The following is a 14,531-nucleotide window of genomic DNA, read 5'->3' as shown; positions in this document are numbered from 1 at the left end:
GCACCTCCATTCTGGAACATTCCCACTAACCCCTGACTTTCTTCTTAACCAGAAAGAGTTAGAGAGCTAACAACCCACAGAAAGCCCCCCACATGGCATGTGCTAAAAGGAAGACCCCTTCAACCCAAGAAATCTCTCATATCTCCTGTTGTGCTCTAGTACCAAATATTCACCAGTACTCATGTAGCCAACAAATATTCATGTAGTTATCTATTGTCGCAGTAATGCTGTATAATAAATTATACAAAGACATAGTGAGCTAAAGGAATTACTACTTATTGTTATTTGTGAATCTGTGGGCTGGCTTTTTGGTTCTTCCAATCTCAGGGGACTCACTTACGAGTCCATAGGCAGCTGCAGGTCAGGTAAGTGGCTCTGCTGCTCTTGGCTGGCGCTCTTGCACATCTGAGGGTCAGCTGGTTGTGGACCGCCGCCGCTAGGCTGACTCAGATCTTCTCTACATTCCTCTCACAACCCTTCAGCGCAGACGGCGGGGTATATTGTCATGGCAATGGCAGGAGGCAAGAAAGAATAAGCCCGATTGTTCAGGAGAGCAAGTGGGAGTGCATGTGTGCTTTCCAAACCTCTGCTTGCAGTCGTGTTTGCTAATATCCCATTGGCCAGAGCAAGGCACATAGTGATCCCAGAGACAAAATGCGAGGGGCCTATACAATTACAGGAAGAAAGGAGGCATTGATGCAATGAGCTTGCCACAGGGCCAGATACACACAGGCATTGTTCTGGGCTCTGCAATGGGAAAGAGGCTTTGAACACGACTGCAGTATAGTGAGCAAGGAAATAAGAGGGGTGGCAGGAAATAAGGCTGGAGAAGTGGCAGGACCAGCGATAGGAAATGTGGGTTGTATTCCAAGTGTGACTGGGAATCCACTGGAACATGGTAATGGGGGTGGGGGTGACTACACTACATGATCTGATTGTGACTGTGCTTCTTAACAGGTCACTTTGTCTGTTACATAGAGAATCAATGAAAGTTAGGGAGATAAGTGAGCAGGAGGATACTAGGGGTAGTAGAGAGAAGGGAAAGGACAGTTTTGAGCTATGTTTGGAAGTGGAACTGGCAGAAATTGCTGAGGCTTTGGCTGTGGAGAGTAAGAGAGGAGGAGGTACCAAAGTTTCTGGCTTGAGCAACTTGGGACCAGAGCGGTGCCACTTACAAAGGTAGAGAAGAGGCAGAGGACAGGTTGGGAGGAGGGATCAGGAGTTCAGCTTTGAATATACTGCCATGCACAGCATAAAGATGTTTCAGTCAACAGCGGACCGCGTGTGACGCTGGTCCCATAAGATTATAAGGGAGCTGAAAAATTCCTGTCACGCGTTCAAGGCAATACTGGTGTAAACTAACCTGCTGTACTGCCAGCTCTATAAAAGTAGAGCATGTACAATTATGAACAGTACGTAATACCTGACAATGATAATAAATGTTACTTGTTTATGTATTTATATACTATACTTTTTAATCATTATTTTAGCATGTACTCTACTTACTAAAAAAATGTTTGTCATAAAACAGTGTGCTGTATTGAGCCGGTAGCAGCCTCATATACCTCGCATTTACCATGTCTCTTGATTGCATCATTTTCTCTTGTGCCTGGTTTAATCTTGTGTTGTTTTATACAGTATGTGCTCTATGGCCTTGTAGCCTAGGAGCAAGAAGATATACCACATGGCCTAGGTGTGTAGAAGGCTGTACTATCTAGGTGTGTGTGAGTGCACTCTGTGATGTCTGCAGAGTGATGAAATAGCTTAGAGAGACATTTCTTAGAATGTGTCCCAGATGTTGAGCGACATATGACTGCGTTAAGTGTGAGACACTCATGAGACAACCAGGCTATTGAGCATGTGGGTCTAGAACTGCAGAAGGAAGATTTGTCCTGAGGTTGGGTCTTTCCAGAGAGAAAACTGGTTGGCTGGGGCACAATTTCTAACTTAATGGGTTGTAGGTCTTGGAGGCAAGGGTCTTGAAAGCCTTGACGAGCAAGCTGTAATCTCAGTAAGTCAACTGCTTAGTTAGTTTACAATCTTATCTTTTTAGGAGCTGACATTTCCTGGAGCAAGCAGCTAAAATATTTCTGCTTGGTCCTAGTATTATTTAACACAAGGACAGGAAAGTGTGTTCACTCAGTTCTCATCATTAACTGGGAGGCCTCAGGCAAGCGACTTTTTTAAAAAGAATTAAGTAACCATTTTTATGGTACTTATTGTGCTGGGCAGTTCTGAGTGCTTTATGGCTATTAATTCATTTAATTTTTACAACTCCCCAGTGAGATGAGTACTGTTATTTGCCCCAAGTTACAGATGTGCCTCTCTCAGACGCAGACCAAGTAGCCTGTCTGAGGTCACACCGCTGGTGAATGGTAATAAATTTGGGCCCCGGCCTTCAGACTCTTAATCTTTCCCTTGTTTAGCTGCTTAACTTCTCAGCTTTCCCTTATAGACAATGAGAGGGCTGGCCTAGATGATAAAGGCTGGGAGTTGGGGAAAGGGGGAGATAGTAAAGAAAGAATCATTCATGACACTTTTTAAAGATGGTAAGACAGACTTTATTCAAGAGGGGCTATTACAATAGGGTTTTGTAGTTGGCCAGAGAGACTGTGCTTGAACACAATAAGAAAAACTGGGGATTTATAGCCCAGGCATGGGGGCTCTTTGGGGTCAGTGGATAGAAAATTACCAAGAGGCAGGGTAATTCTTTGTTAAAATGACCTAACAGGATTTCTGTTGAAGGCAGGCTAGAGCGAAAAGATATCAAGGGTGACTGGATGACAGTGTGTGTGGGGGTGAGGGGGGGGGGATGTGGGGGAGGGGTGTTCATTAAACTAACTCATTAGGATTCTTGGTAAAAGTGGACAATGCAGAGATGAAGTGGAAACCCAAAAGTCAAGGCCTAGTTAAGAAGAAAGTTCAGAGGAGTCTGACTAGAGTCTGTTCAAGGAAAGAATCTTTGTTAGGAGGAAATCTTCCTCTACCATCTTATGCTAAGAGAATGGGCCCAGTGGCTGCCAAGCAGTCAGCTTGTAACCAAAAAGATAGGGAGTGGGCTGCTACCTCCTGGTTTAAATGACAGTGATGTTGAGTTGAATTTTGAAGATGAAGATACATTAGAGAACTCTGGACTTGCAGGAAGATGAAGAGTATGAACCATTAAAAAATAAAGATCTCAGATTTCCCTAAAGATAGACTAAAAATTGAAGCAGAGGCAAAGCAAATGCATATGAAGAGTATCCTGGAATTCCCTTACATATATGGAATAAATTTCAAGAATTGCATAAAAAACACTCTTTCCCTGACTGGTGTGGCTCAGTTGGTTGGGAGTTGTCCCACAAAGCAAAAGGTTGCTGGTTTGATTCCTAGTCAGGACATGTGCCTGGGTGGCATGTGGGAGAGGCAGCAGATCAATGTTTCTCCCTCTTTTTCTCCTTCCCTTTCCTTCTCTCTAAAAATAGTAAATAAAATCTTAAAAACACTCTGAACTTCAAGATTTGGAAAGAAAAAAAAAAAGAAAATGCTCCAGAAAAGGTAAATTGAAGAGTGAAGAAGAATCTCATTGTGAATGGCCTGTCCTCAAGTGAAACCTAGTGGAAGGAACTTACTCAGCAATCTGAAGTCAATAACAGGTCGGAATGCCCTATTAAAAAGAAAAAAAAATTGAGAAGTTGAGCCTTGAAAAGAGCATAAACCAGGCTGTGGAAGAGTGAAATATCTAGCTACCCAAGAGCTTGGTATAAAAATTGCCAAAGCAATTGCTGCCATAACTTTGCAAAAGCCAAAAAGGAAGCTGAAAATTCACAGGTTGCTCAGAAAAAGAAGAAACTTGCATGGGGATTGGAAGCAAAGAAGAGATGGGAAACCAAAAGCAACACGGGGCACATGTAACTTGCCAGAGTTCTTCAAGATATTTGCATCTTTACTTGAGTTTTTACTTGAGTCTTCAATTGCTCAATTTACTGAAAAGATTTTCCTGCTTATGTTACTTACATATGTTGGTGGGAAAAAAAGCATAAAATTTGGGAGTTGGTTATCAAATCTTTTTAATCTTTTTCTAAAGAGTTCATCTTACTACATGAATAAAATGAAGTGTTCCATTATTTGTACACGGAATATAAGCATACATACAGAGAAAAAAGATGGGATTTCATTCATTCATTCATTCATTCATACAGTGTGGGGTAAAAGTAGGTTTACAGCTGTTTATATGGAAAATAATAAAATAATTAATAAGCAAGACAAGAATAAACTGTTTCATGTATTTACAACTATAAACCTACTTTTGTCCCACCCTGTATAGACCTGCAATATAAGATCAATTTTACATTTTTTATGATTTAATTATTAATTTTTAGTGAGAAAGGGGCAGGGAGAAAGAAAGAGGGAGAGAGAGAAAGAGTCACCCATTTGTTGTTCCACTTATTTATGTACTCATTGGTTGATTCTTGATTTTATTTATTTATTTTTAGAGAGAGGGGAAGGGAGTAAGAGAGAGGAAGAGAAATATTGCTGTGAGAGAAACATCAGTTGGTTGTCTCTCACACACCCATGACTGCGGGCCTGGCCTGCAACCCAGACATGTGCCCCAACTGCGACCGGGGGTCGACGTTTTGGTTTTCAGGACAAGATCCAACCCACAGAGCCATACCAGCCAGGGCCATTGGTTAATTCTTGTTTGTACCCTGACCAGACCCAAACCTGCAACCGTAGCGTATCAGGATGACACTCTAACCAAATGACCTACCTGGCCAGGGTCTGAAATTGTGTTTTTAAGATTGACATTTGTTCATAACAGATTAGTCATCATTGCTTCTCAGCCTTTTGGCTAAGAGGAAGTATAATGGATTAGTCATAGTGTAAGAAATTCTCAATTGATATTGGCTTCACAAATGACATTATTTTAATGTTATAAAAGTAATTTTTGGTTCTTTATGGCATGCAGTAGAGTCAATACGGTCACATAATAAAAGCAACTGATTAATTTTTGTGTACCTCCAGATAAAAAATATTACAGTGAAAAAGGGAAGGAGGGAGAATGAGGTCTGCAAATTAAACTGACAAAAAACAGATTAGCAAGAGAAGAGACGGTTTATTTATAGGTGGATCGCACATGTCCGTGGGAGTGCTCATCTAACTTAGGGGCTTGTCCAACTGCTAGGGAAAAGGGGTGGGGGGAAGCTCTTCCTACAGGAAGAACAAATAGGTTTCTTTAGGGAAGACAAGCGGCTTTTGGGGAGAACAAAAGAGAGATAAGAATGTTAGGGATAATGTTTATTTATGAAGGTACATGTAGTCTTCATCTTCAGAGCCATCAAATATCCTTTGACAAAGGATTTATGGTACATTTACTCTTGGTTTTTCTCCTGGGAGCAGGCCCACTCCAAAGGAAGGAATTTATGACAGTCCTCACTTGTCAGAAGTTTCTTTTTTTAGTTAGATAAGAGAAGCTTTGAGAAGGCATCTATCTGCTTCTGTTGAATCTCAGATGTCTTCAGCTTAAAATAATCTTTATACCAATTCTGAGGTTCCAGGGTGAGTTTCCATTGGGCTGATCCAGTTCTACCATTCTGTGGTTTAGAGTGAAATGGCAAATGACAACCTGCGACATGTCACAAGCTGCATGCCACAGATGCTGGGGCCACAGCTATCACACCACAGTTTGGGGTCTGTGGCCTGAAGAGGCTGTTCTCTGAGACTGCGCTGATGAGAGGGAATTGTGTGTTCAGAGGAGGGGCTGGAGTGGGCAGGGATTTCAACTGAGGTGGCAGAGGCTTTTTGAATTTGGATTGGTGCAGGGAAGTGGGTGAGGGCATTGCAAGGGCAGCAACGGCACAGGGAGGGAAGGGATTTATTTATATTTATTGGGCACACGTTATATGCTTTCCATCCTCCCAATAATTGTGGTACCAGTTCAAAGATCATGCACCCGATGCTTCAAAAGGCCAAAACTCGACATGTCAGAGTTTGGAGTAAGGAAAGGTTTTTTGATCGAGAAGGTGCCAGGTGAGAAGATTGGATCCCTGATTCTCAAATCCATCTTAAGAAACTACAGAATTTAGCCTTCTTTTCTGTCAAGGGAAGGGAAAACGGGAGGGCTATTTTTGTGAAAACTCAAACTTCAAACAGAACTCCTCTAATGACCAGCATGTCTAAAGAAGGAGCTGATAACGGGAAGGCCACAGGAGCTGTGCAGGCTTGAATACGAGGGAGTCAGAGAGGCTGAGCCTTTCGCTCCATTGGCAACACTGTGAGGTAGATATTAGTTGATCCCCATTTGTCAGATTGGGCAACCAAAGTGAAAGTGCAAGTAATTTACCCCGGGTTGCCAGAATTTGTAGGTGAGGACATCAGGATTGACACCAGGTCTGCATGGCTTCAAGGTGGGGATGACCCCAGAACGGTGAAGGTAAAAGGCAGGAATGAAGTTAGCTGGGGAGACAGCCTGGAGCCAGATCTTGGAGGTTAGAAGCTGAGACCATATTCCACGTGAAAGGGCTACTCTAGTAACTAGAAAAGCACCTGGCAGTTCTACGCAGGATGTCTCTGGAAGCCAGAGAAATGCTGGTGCTAGCTCTCCCTATACTGGTGCTGATTGTGGTCAGAGGTAATATGGAAGTTTCCAAGGAAGCTAGCTACAAGTTGGAGAAGAAGGCTGAGAGTCTGGGAGGGGAGTCCCTCCAGCCCATGGAAGCCGGCTGGCCTATCTTTCCTCCCTCCAGGTGGTCTAGGCCCTGTGGGTTCCCAGCCAGTCTCTCAGAGCCCCCCCACACCTTGGGCACTTGGCAGGGTACACAGGCCCCTTTGATTCTGTCCTTTTGCTGCTGGAAAGACAGGCTGCAGCTGGCATCTCCCACCTGGCTGCCACAAAGTCCTTCCCCTCCTTATTTCTCAGGACTGAGAAAGTAAAAATTAGCAAGGAATGGAAAGTTAAAAATGTGCCCTCCATTCACTGGGCTGAGACAACAAAGATAAAACCAGCAACAATGTAAAACAGGAAACACTATTTTCTCCCAAGGACAAGCTGCAGCTGCAAAGTGGTATCAGCATAACAACCATCCAAACCTGTAAGAATTTTTATGAGCTTATTTGAGCCAAACTGACAATAGCTGGGAAGCAAAACCTCAACAGATTGAGAAAATGATCCAGAAAATAGCAGTTCTGCACCTTATTTTATACATTTCAATCAAAGAAGATGTAAGTGGGTTACATGAAATCCACTGGTGATAGATTAGACAAGCAGGAGAAAGCAAAAGTGTGGGACCTCTGACACTGGATAAAAAGTAAAACCATAGACACGTTTGTTCTTCCTTTACTCAGGTAGGTACAGCATAGTTAACAGTTAACAATTAACACAGTCACAGTAACAACCAGGGGATGTGTGGTCTCCCTTTGGGGGGGCGCCTGTGTCCAGGGGGGTCTGGAAAAAGGAAACTACTCTGACATTTCAAAGGTCTGTTATCTAGATGCAAACAGACAACAGACAGGCTCAATCAAGATAATGACTGACTTATGTCTGGGAAGATTCTGGTCTGGGACTTGACTGCCACGAGGATCTGCTTTTAGTTAGAAAGTTTTCAATCTCAGACCATCCGATGTGGTCACTTTGGGTCTGAGCTTTCAAGGCCGCCGTGCAGGCCTCCCCTGAGCTTGTCAGGTTTAGTGTGTGGCCCCTTTTCATCCCCATAGGCCCGAGGACTACTGCTTTCTTTCTTTGTTTTTTAATTTAAATTTTTATTAAATTTATTGGGTGACATTTGTTAATAAGATTATGTAGGTTTCAAGTGTGCAATTCTATAATACATCATCTGTATATTGTTTTGTGAGTTCACCTCCTATGCTTTCTTTACTGAGAAATCTGGTTCTCTAAAATCATAGACAAACAAAAACTTTGCTGTTTGAAACTGTATTAGCAGTAGTGAAATAACCCACTACGCTTCTCTTGCTTGGAGCCCCTAATTCACTTTACACAGAGAAGCAGCTTTGAATTACAACACAGGTGGACAACAGTAGACGGATTTTGGGCACTCCATTCCACATCCATCTTAACTTTGTGGGTTCTAAGGAAATGGGACCTTGGCTTCACTTTGAGATCTACACATAGCTTTGCTCTGAGCCCGTTCCACCCAGTCCCAAAGCACAGAACAGCTTTTTCTTTTGTTTTCCTTTGTTTGGTTTTCCTTTGTTTGGACAGATGCCCCGTGGTTCCCCGCTGTGCCATGGAGTCTCCTTCCTTGCAACTGGCCAAAAAAACCTGACTTTGTCAGACTGGAAGCTTCTCCCTGGTGATTAAAGGCTGTTTGGGCTAGGACAGGACCCTCATAAAATGCCTTTTTCCAGACTTGACTTTATCTCCCAAGGCCCAAGAAAAAGGCAAAGATTGTTGTGTCAGCCTGTTCCTTGGATGGATGGAGAAGGAATGCAGAGAGCTGTATACTCTGCTCCATTTATCTGGTGTTCATGGTGGGGCGGGCATTGGGCTGAGGGCTTTACAATGCCATTTCACTCAATCCTCACCACAACTAGGTGAAGAAACTGAGGCACAGGGAGAGGTTCAAAAACTTGCCCAACAGTCATGCAGTTGGTAAGCAGCTTAGCTGGGATTTGAGCACGGGAACTCTGGATGTAGAGTTTGAGTGCAGAGCTCTTAACCATGAGGCCAGAGGCTCCTAAACCAAAATCTCTGGTGCTCTTAATCCTGCAGTACTTTCTCCACTAAACTCCCAGGCCAAAAGGGATACTTAACAGTTCCATTTAAGTTTTACGTCCATATAGCTTAATAAACATTTATGTCCTAATAATTTACTGTTTGAAAAAAATGCATGTAAATTAAAAGAAAAAATAATATCTTTATTCCATTCTTAAATATCCCATACAGAGTGTCAGCTGATGGTCATCGATGCCAATTCAATGCCAACAGGAATCTCTGATTTGGGGTGCAGTAAAGAAGAAAACCTCATTCAGTGAAAACAGCTCAACTGTGACATAGCACGGCTGTGGAACAGCTCAAGAGTGTTACAGCTCAATTATGAAGCAGCATGGCTGTGGAACAGCCCTGTGAGGTTGCCCTGGGGCAGGGTGGCCCTGCTCTGCTGTGCTTCACCTGCTTCAGTAAGCCCTGTTCTGCCCTGCTCTGCTCCACACTGGTTCATTTGCTCTGGTCCGGCGAGACTTCTTCGGTGTTTCAGCTCCAGCAGGGGAAACACAGTCTCCTATCCTGGGTGGAAAGGGAAACTGCACTCCCTGAGCCCCAGGGGGAGCTGATGTATACAGACCAGAATGCTGCCTCTGGCCCCTGATTGGTCCATTCTCATTTAAATGAGGACTCCTAATCAGTGAAGTGTGATGGGTCCAAAAAGCACTGTCCCAACTGGTTAGAATGGAATAGCTCTGACTGGTCAGTAGAGCTGCAGACCAATCTTTTATAAGGGCTGACTCAGGTGGCAGGTACATAGCACAGACAGACAGTTTAGTGCAGGCTTCTCCCTAAAGCATGAATCCCGTGAGAGACCCCTGTTTAGAAATGGCTGCTAGTCTCTTTTAGAACAAAGTTAACCACCAGGAACCCTTCTATCTTCTTTCTCAGCATCCATAATAGTGATGGGAGGTGAGTGCTGATTGGGCTGCCAACTCCTCAAACTTTGGACTCTTTTGGATACCACCACCCTCGTTCCACATTAATTTCTCTCATGGTACTTGCTTTTTATTACAGAAAAGACCACAACTTCAGCTTCATAAAGATTATTTTGTGGGGACCCACTCAGAACCCTAGAGTTTGTATAGAGATTATTTTAATCGGAAGACAGTTAAGATTTAACAGAGCTTCCTTTATTTGACTAAAAGCAGCAACTTCTGAGAAATGAGGATGACATAAATCCCCTCTCTAAAGGAGTTTCATGATCACAAAGAAGAGGGAAAGTCCACTCATACCTCAATAAATAATTATCACAAACTGTTTGTTCTCTTAAAAACCCATTTGTCTTTCCTTTTTAAAAATTTATTTATTTATTTATTTATTTTTAGAGATAGAAGATGGGAGGGAGAAAGAGAGGGAGGGAAACCCTGATGTGTGACAGAAACATAGATCGATTGCCTCTTGCACGCCCCCTACAGGGGACCTGGCCCGAAACCCAGGCATGTGCCCTGACCTGGAATCCAACTGGCAACCTTTTGATTTGCAGTCCAATGTTCAACCCACTGAGCCATACCAGCCAGGGCCATTTGTCTTTCCTAAAGAAACCTATTTGTCCTTCCAATAGAAACCGTTTCTTCCCCCTCTCTTCCATGCACTAAGTAGATATATAAGCCCCAAATTCTAACCATCCCTTTGAGTTACCTAGTTATCACTGAGCACTCCTGCATGTACTGGTGTTGCATTCCAAATAAACTTTCTTTTCTTTTACTAATCTGTCTTTTGTCAGTTTAAGTTGTGAACTCCCCAAAGTGAACCTAAGCAGGTAGAAGAAATGTTTTTTCTCCCCCATCAATGTCATCAAAACTGTGAACTACCTTTCCTTCGTAGTTTTCTGCAGTGACCCACAAATGTCGATGACTTTCTCTTGAAATTTAAGTACACCCTATGGTGTCTCTGTGAATTTATTCTAGTTCACTGGAGTGCCTTGGTGCTCAGTGTGGGAACCAAGGTATTGGCCTAAATCCCTGTCAAAGTGATCTGACATAATCTATGGGCTTGCTGGGACTGGCATAGTTTAACTGCTTCTTTTCTCAGCAGCCTCTGTCTTCTCTGGACGTGTCTGTCTGGTTCATGGCTGTGTCCCCTGTGCCAACATCAGTGTCTGGCACAAGTAAGAACTCATTTGAAGGAGGTGTCACCTGGGCTTAGGGAGCACAGGTGCAGCTCGCACACTAACTCCTGAAAGATATTTCACCCCCCACCCCCCTCACTTAGGAGTCATCCCAGAGTAAGTGTGTCCAGACCTTTGGATAAAAATACTATTTCCTGATCTTCTGGCTCTTTTTCCCCAGACTTTATGGAGACCATATTCTCCCTATTTCCCCATTCTTTCTATTGTATAGCAAACAATACAGCTGCATTAGGTTACTGTTTATTATACTATAGTCTGTTCTTAACACAACAGTCTGCATTAGATTAGGTCACACTTCTGCACAAAACTTGCAACTGCTCCCCAGCTTACTCAGGGTCAAAGCTAAAAGTCCATAAGTGTTTGGATGACCTGCCCTCGACTTTCTTCTCTGAACGTCCTGCTGCTCCCCCCAGCTCATCCTCTTTGCAGCCATTTGGGCCTTCTTGCAGTTCTCAAATGCAGAATGTTTGCTCTTCACTTAGGAGTTGTTTCCTCTGCCTGGAAGGCCCTTCACTTAGACATGTGGAACCAGTTAGGACCACCCAAATGGGACAAGCAAAGGCTAATTACTCGGAGCATGCTACAGCAAGGGAGTCAGCCACCATCATTTGCGTTTGGCAGTGACTCGAAGGCATTGCTGCAGGGGTTGTTGTTTGGTTCCCTGGACTGGTTGCTACAGATATGGCTGACTTCCTGAGCTGGCTGCTGCAAACTGAAGCCAAAGCACCTGGCAGCAACCAGTCCAGAAATGACTGGTCAATGACAGGTCAGCTCAGCTTCTCTATTTTTTTGTTCCCACTTGAAACTCAGGACCAATCAGAGAAAGCGAAATATGTTCCCCAAGCCAATCACAGAATATGTTCTGCTTCTAGTTAGCCCACCTCCAGCTTTTCCATGCCAACTACCTCCAATTAGGGCACGCCTGAAGCTTTCCCTTTGTTCACTATGAAGCTTACCTGCTCCTCTGCCTGTCTTTAAGTCTCTGCCAAATGCAAATGATAGTACCTGACTCCCTTGATGTAGCAAGCTTTAAATAAGTGTCTTGTTCTGTTCATTCTTATTTCAGTATTCTTCACGTGTATCTATACTCAGTACATACCTTCTGGAGATGGCTAGGTGTTCTTGTCTACCAAGGGATTGTGTGTTTGATGCGTTAACTGAAGAAGAGGTTCAGGCTGTAATAAAGAACAAAAAGCATTCATTTGAGCAAAAAGATTGCAACCTGAGAAATGCCAACTCAGGTGGCAACCTGTAGGGTAACTCAGGATGTGGCCCCTCCACAACCTCAGAGAACAGGTGGCCGCCTGGCTAGCCGCCATAAAGAAGGAGGAACACAGTCTATATCTGCATAGAACAGCCCCTGTGTCTCAAGGCTCCTGTGTTTATCACAAAAGTGTAGAATTTTCACACACTACTCCCTCCCTAACCCTATAAGTAACACCAAGCTGGAGGCAGGGTGTGGTCTTTTTTCTCCCACTGATCTGTGCACTCCCCTGCAACATAAGTAATAAACAGCATGTCTGCATCTGCTTGTGCTCCGGGTGGTTTTTCAGAATATCACGAACACAAGTACGGCTCCTCAGTTTGGAGCTCCTGTGTTATACAACCTAAACTGCATTCTGGAGAAGACAAAGAAAGGCAGGGTTTATAAAGCCGAACCCCACAAAGTGTAATTCTCTCATGCAAAAAAAAAAAAAAGGATAGCAGGGTCCTGGCTCAGTGGGTTAGGTACTGGCCTGTGAACCAAAAGGTTTCCTGTTGGATTCCTAGCCAGGCCAGGTCCCCGGCTGGGGGCATGAGAGAGGTAGCCAATTGATGTTTCTCTCCCTCTTTCTCTTCCCCTCTAAAAATAAGTAAATAAAATCTTTTTTTAAAAAAAGGGATAGCAGGGATTGGTTAGACCCAATATACAAATGAAGATGGACTCTAACTTTAAGGAAGAAAGTCAAGTCCACATATGTCCACCAACAGCTGTTCCAGGATGTTTATGGATTCGAACTGAGTGTAGCAACAGAAATAGCAACTTAATGGCAGTGCCGAGAACTGAGGCACATGGGTATGCATGAGCCAGCTTCTCTAATAGCTTCTTCATTATTTTAAGTCATTCTCTTAGCAATGTTTATTCCATTTCCATTTCTGCATTATCAGATGATTCTAAGATGTGTAACTTGTTACTTGTCTAATTCTTTAATAAGATTTGTGGGGGGCATCTGTCAATGGAAGAAAAGTCCAAATCTGTAGGAATTTTTATGAGTTTATTTGAGCCAAACTGCCAATTGCCCGAAGCAAAATCTCAATGGATTGAGAAGATGCTCCAGAGAGTGGCAGTTTTGCACCTTATTTTATACACACAATCAAAGGAGGAGGGGGTTACATGAAATTCATCAGCGATAGATTAGGGAGGTGGGAGAAAGTAAGACAGGGAATCTTTGGGATTGGATAAGAAGTGAAACAAATAGACACATACTTCTTTCACATAGGCAGTTACAAGGTGGTTAACAGTTGACAGTTAACACGATAGCAATCATAATGAGGGGCTTGTGGTCTCTGCTCTGGTAGGAGATTGTGCCCTGATGGGTCTGGAAAAAGGAAATTACCCTGACATTCCAAAGGTATGTTATCTAGATACAAAAAGACAACAGACAGGCTCAGTTAGGGTAAGGACTGATCTTTGCCAAAAGATCCATTGGTCCAGGACATGACTACCTGCCATACTTGCTTTTGATTAGAAAGTTTCAAATTTAGACCATTCTATGTGGTTACTTCCAGTCTCTGAGTTTATGAGGCCACCATGCAGGCCTCCCCTGAGCTTGTCAGGTTTCGTATGTGGCCCTTTTCATCCACATATCTAACTATAGCCTTCAAAATCTGGCCCAAGGTTGATATTGTTCTCATGACTGATGAGGGAAAAAAAGTTCAGAGAAGAAAAATTACTAGGTTATCTGGCTGGTAGGGTGGGCTTAGAGCCTAGGCCCCCATTACCCCAAAACGTAGGCTCACAACCTTTGTCCCATAACTGGCTTATTCCCTTAGGGCCTCCATTTCCTTTTTGTAAAACAAGAATATCATATTAAGTTGAACCAAATGAAACAGTAATATTGCATTTCAAAAAAGGTTCAATATTGGCAATTTCATGCAGTTCATCCTAATTCAAGTTTGTTGTGAGGCTTCAATAAAATAATGTGAAATAAAAGGAAGTCTAACATTTGTCAATAACACAGGACTTCAGGAGCAGCGTCCCAGAATTTACCACTAAATTCCCTACACCATCATTTTCTAGCTGATCTTGGGCAAATTACTTCAGCCATTTGTGCCAACAATTCCTAATCTGTAATTCTGAAACCCAAAAAGTTCCAAAACCCTAAAGTTTTGTGGCAAACTCACTTGGTAGCAGATTTTGACCCAAGCTGACCTGAGCCTATTCATAAGCTTCATTGTCAACAAGGAACTACAACCCCAAAACGCAATCACTTGTGTTAAACTCCACTTAAGCATGCCAAGGCTTTAATACGTAACCTGATTTCAGCCTTCCCCAGGAACGTAATTTTAACACATTGGTCTGGAATTTCCTGGTCAGCAGAATGAGGTAATCCTCCTAATAAACCCTATTGTCCCCCAAAGAAAGTAAATAATCCTCAACTTCATTTATGATTTCTTTTTCTCGCTGCTTCTGTGCCCTTAAAAACCTTTCCCTTTCTGTAG

At 43.1% G+C, this 14,531-nt stretch overlaps 1 pseudogene; it reads left to right on the top strand.

Annotated features, from left to right (window-relative positions):
* Positions 1-2,993: 2,993 nt before the first annotated feature.
* Positions 2,994-3,894, top strand: LOC123811347 (annotated as a pseudogene).
* Positions 3,895-14,531: the final 10,637 nt, after the last annotated feature.

This window comes from Phyllostomus hastatus, unplaced genomic scaffold (genome assembly GCF_019186645.2).
Source record: "Phyllostomus hastatus isolate PE091 unplaced genomic scaffold, TTU_PhHast_1.1 phas_scaffold_78, whole genome shotgun sequence".
NCBI classification, from domain to species: domain Eukaryota; kingdom Metazoa; phylum Chordata; class Mammalia; order Chiroptera; family Phyllostomidae; genus Phyllostomus; species Phyllostomus hastatus.
This window is presented reverse-complemented; position numbering and strand designations above follow the sequence as displayed.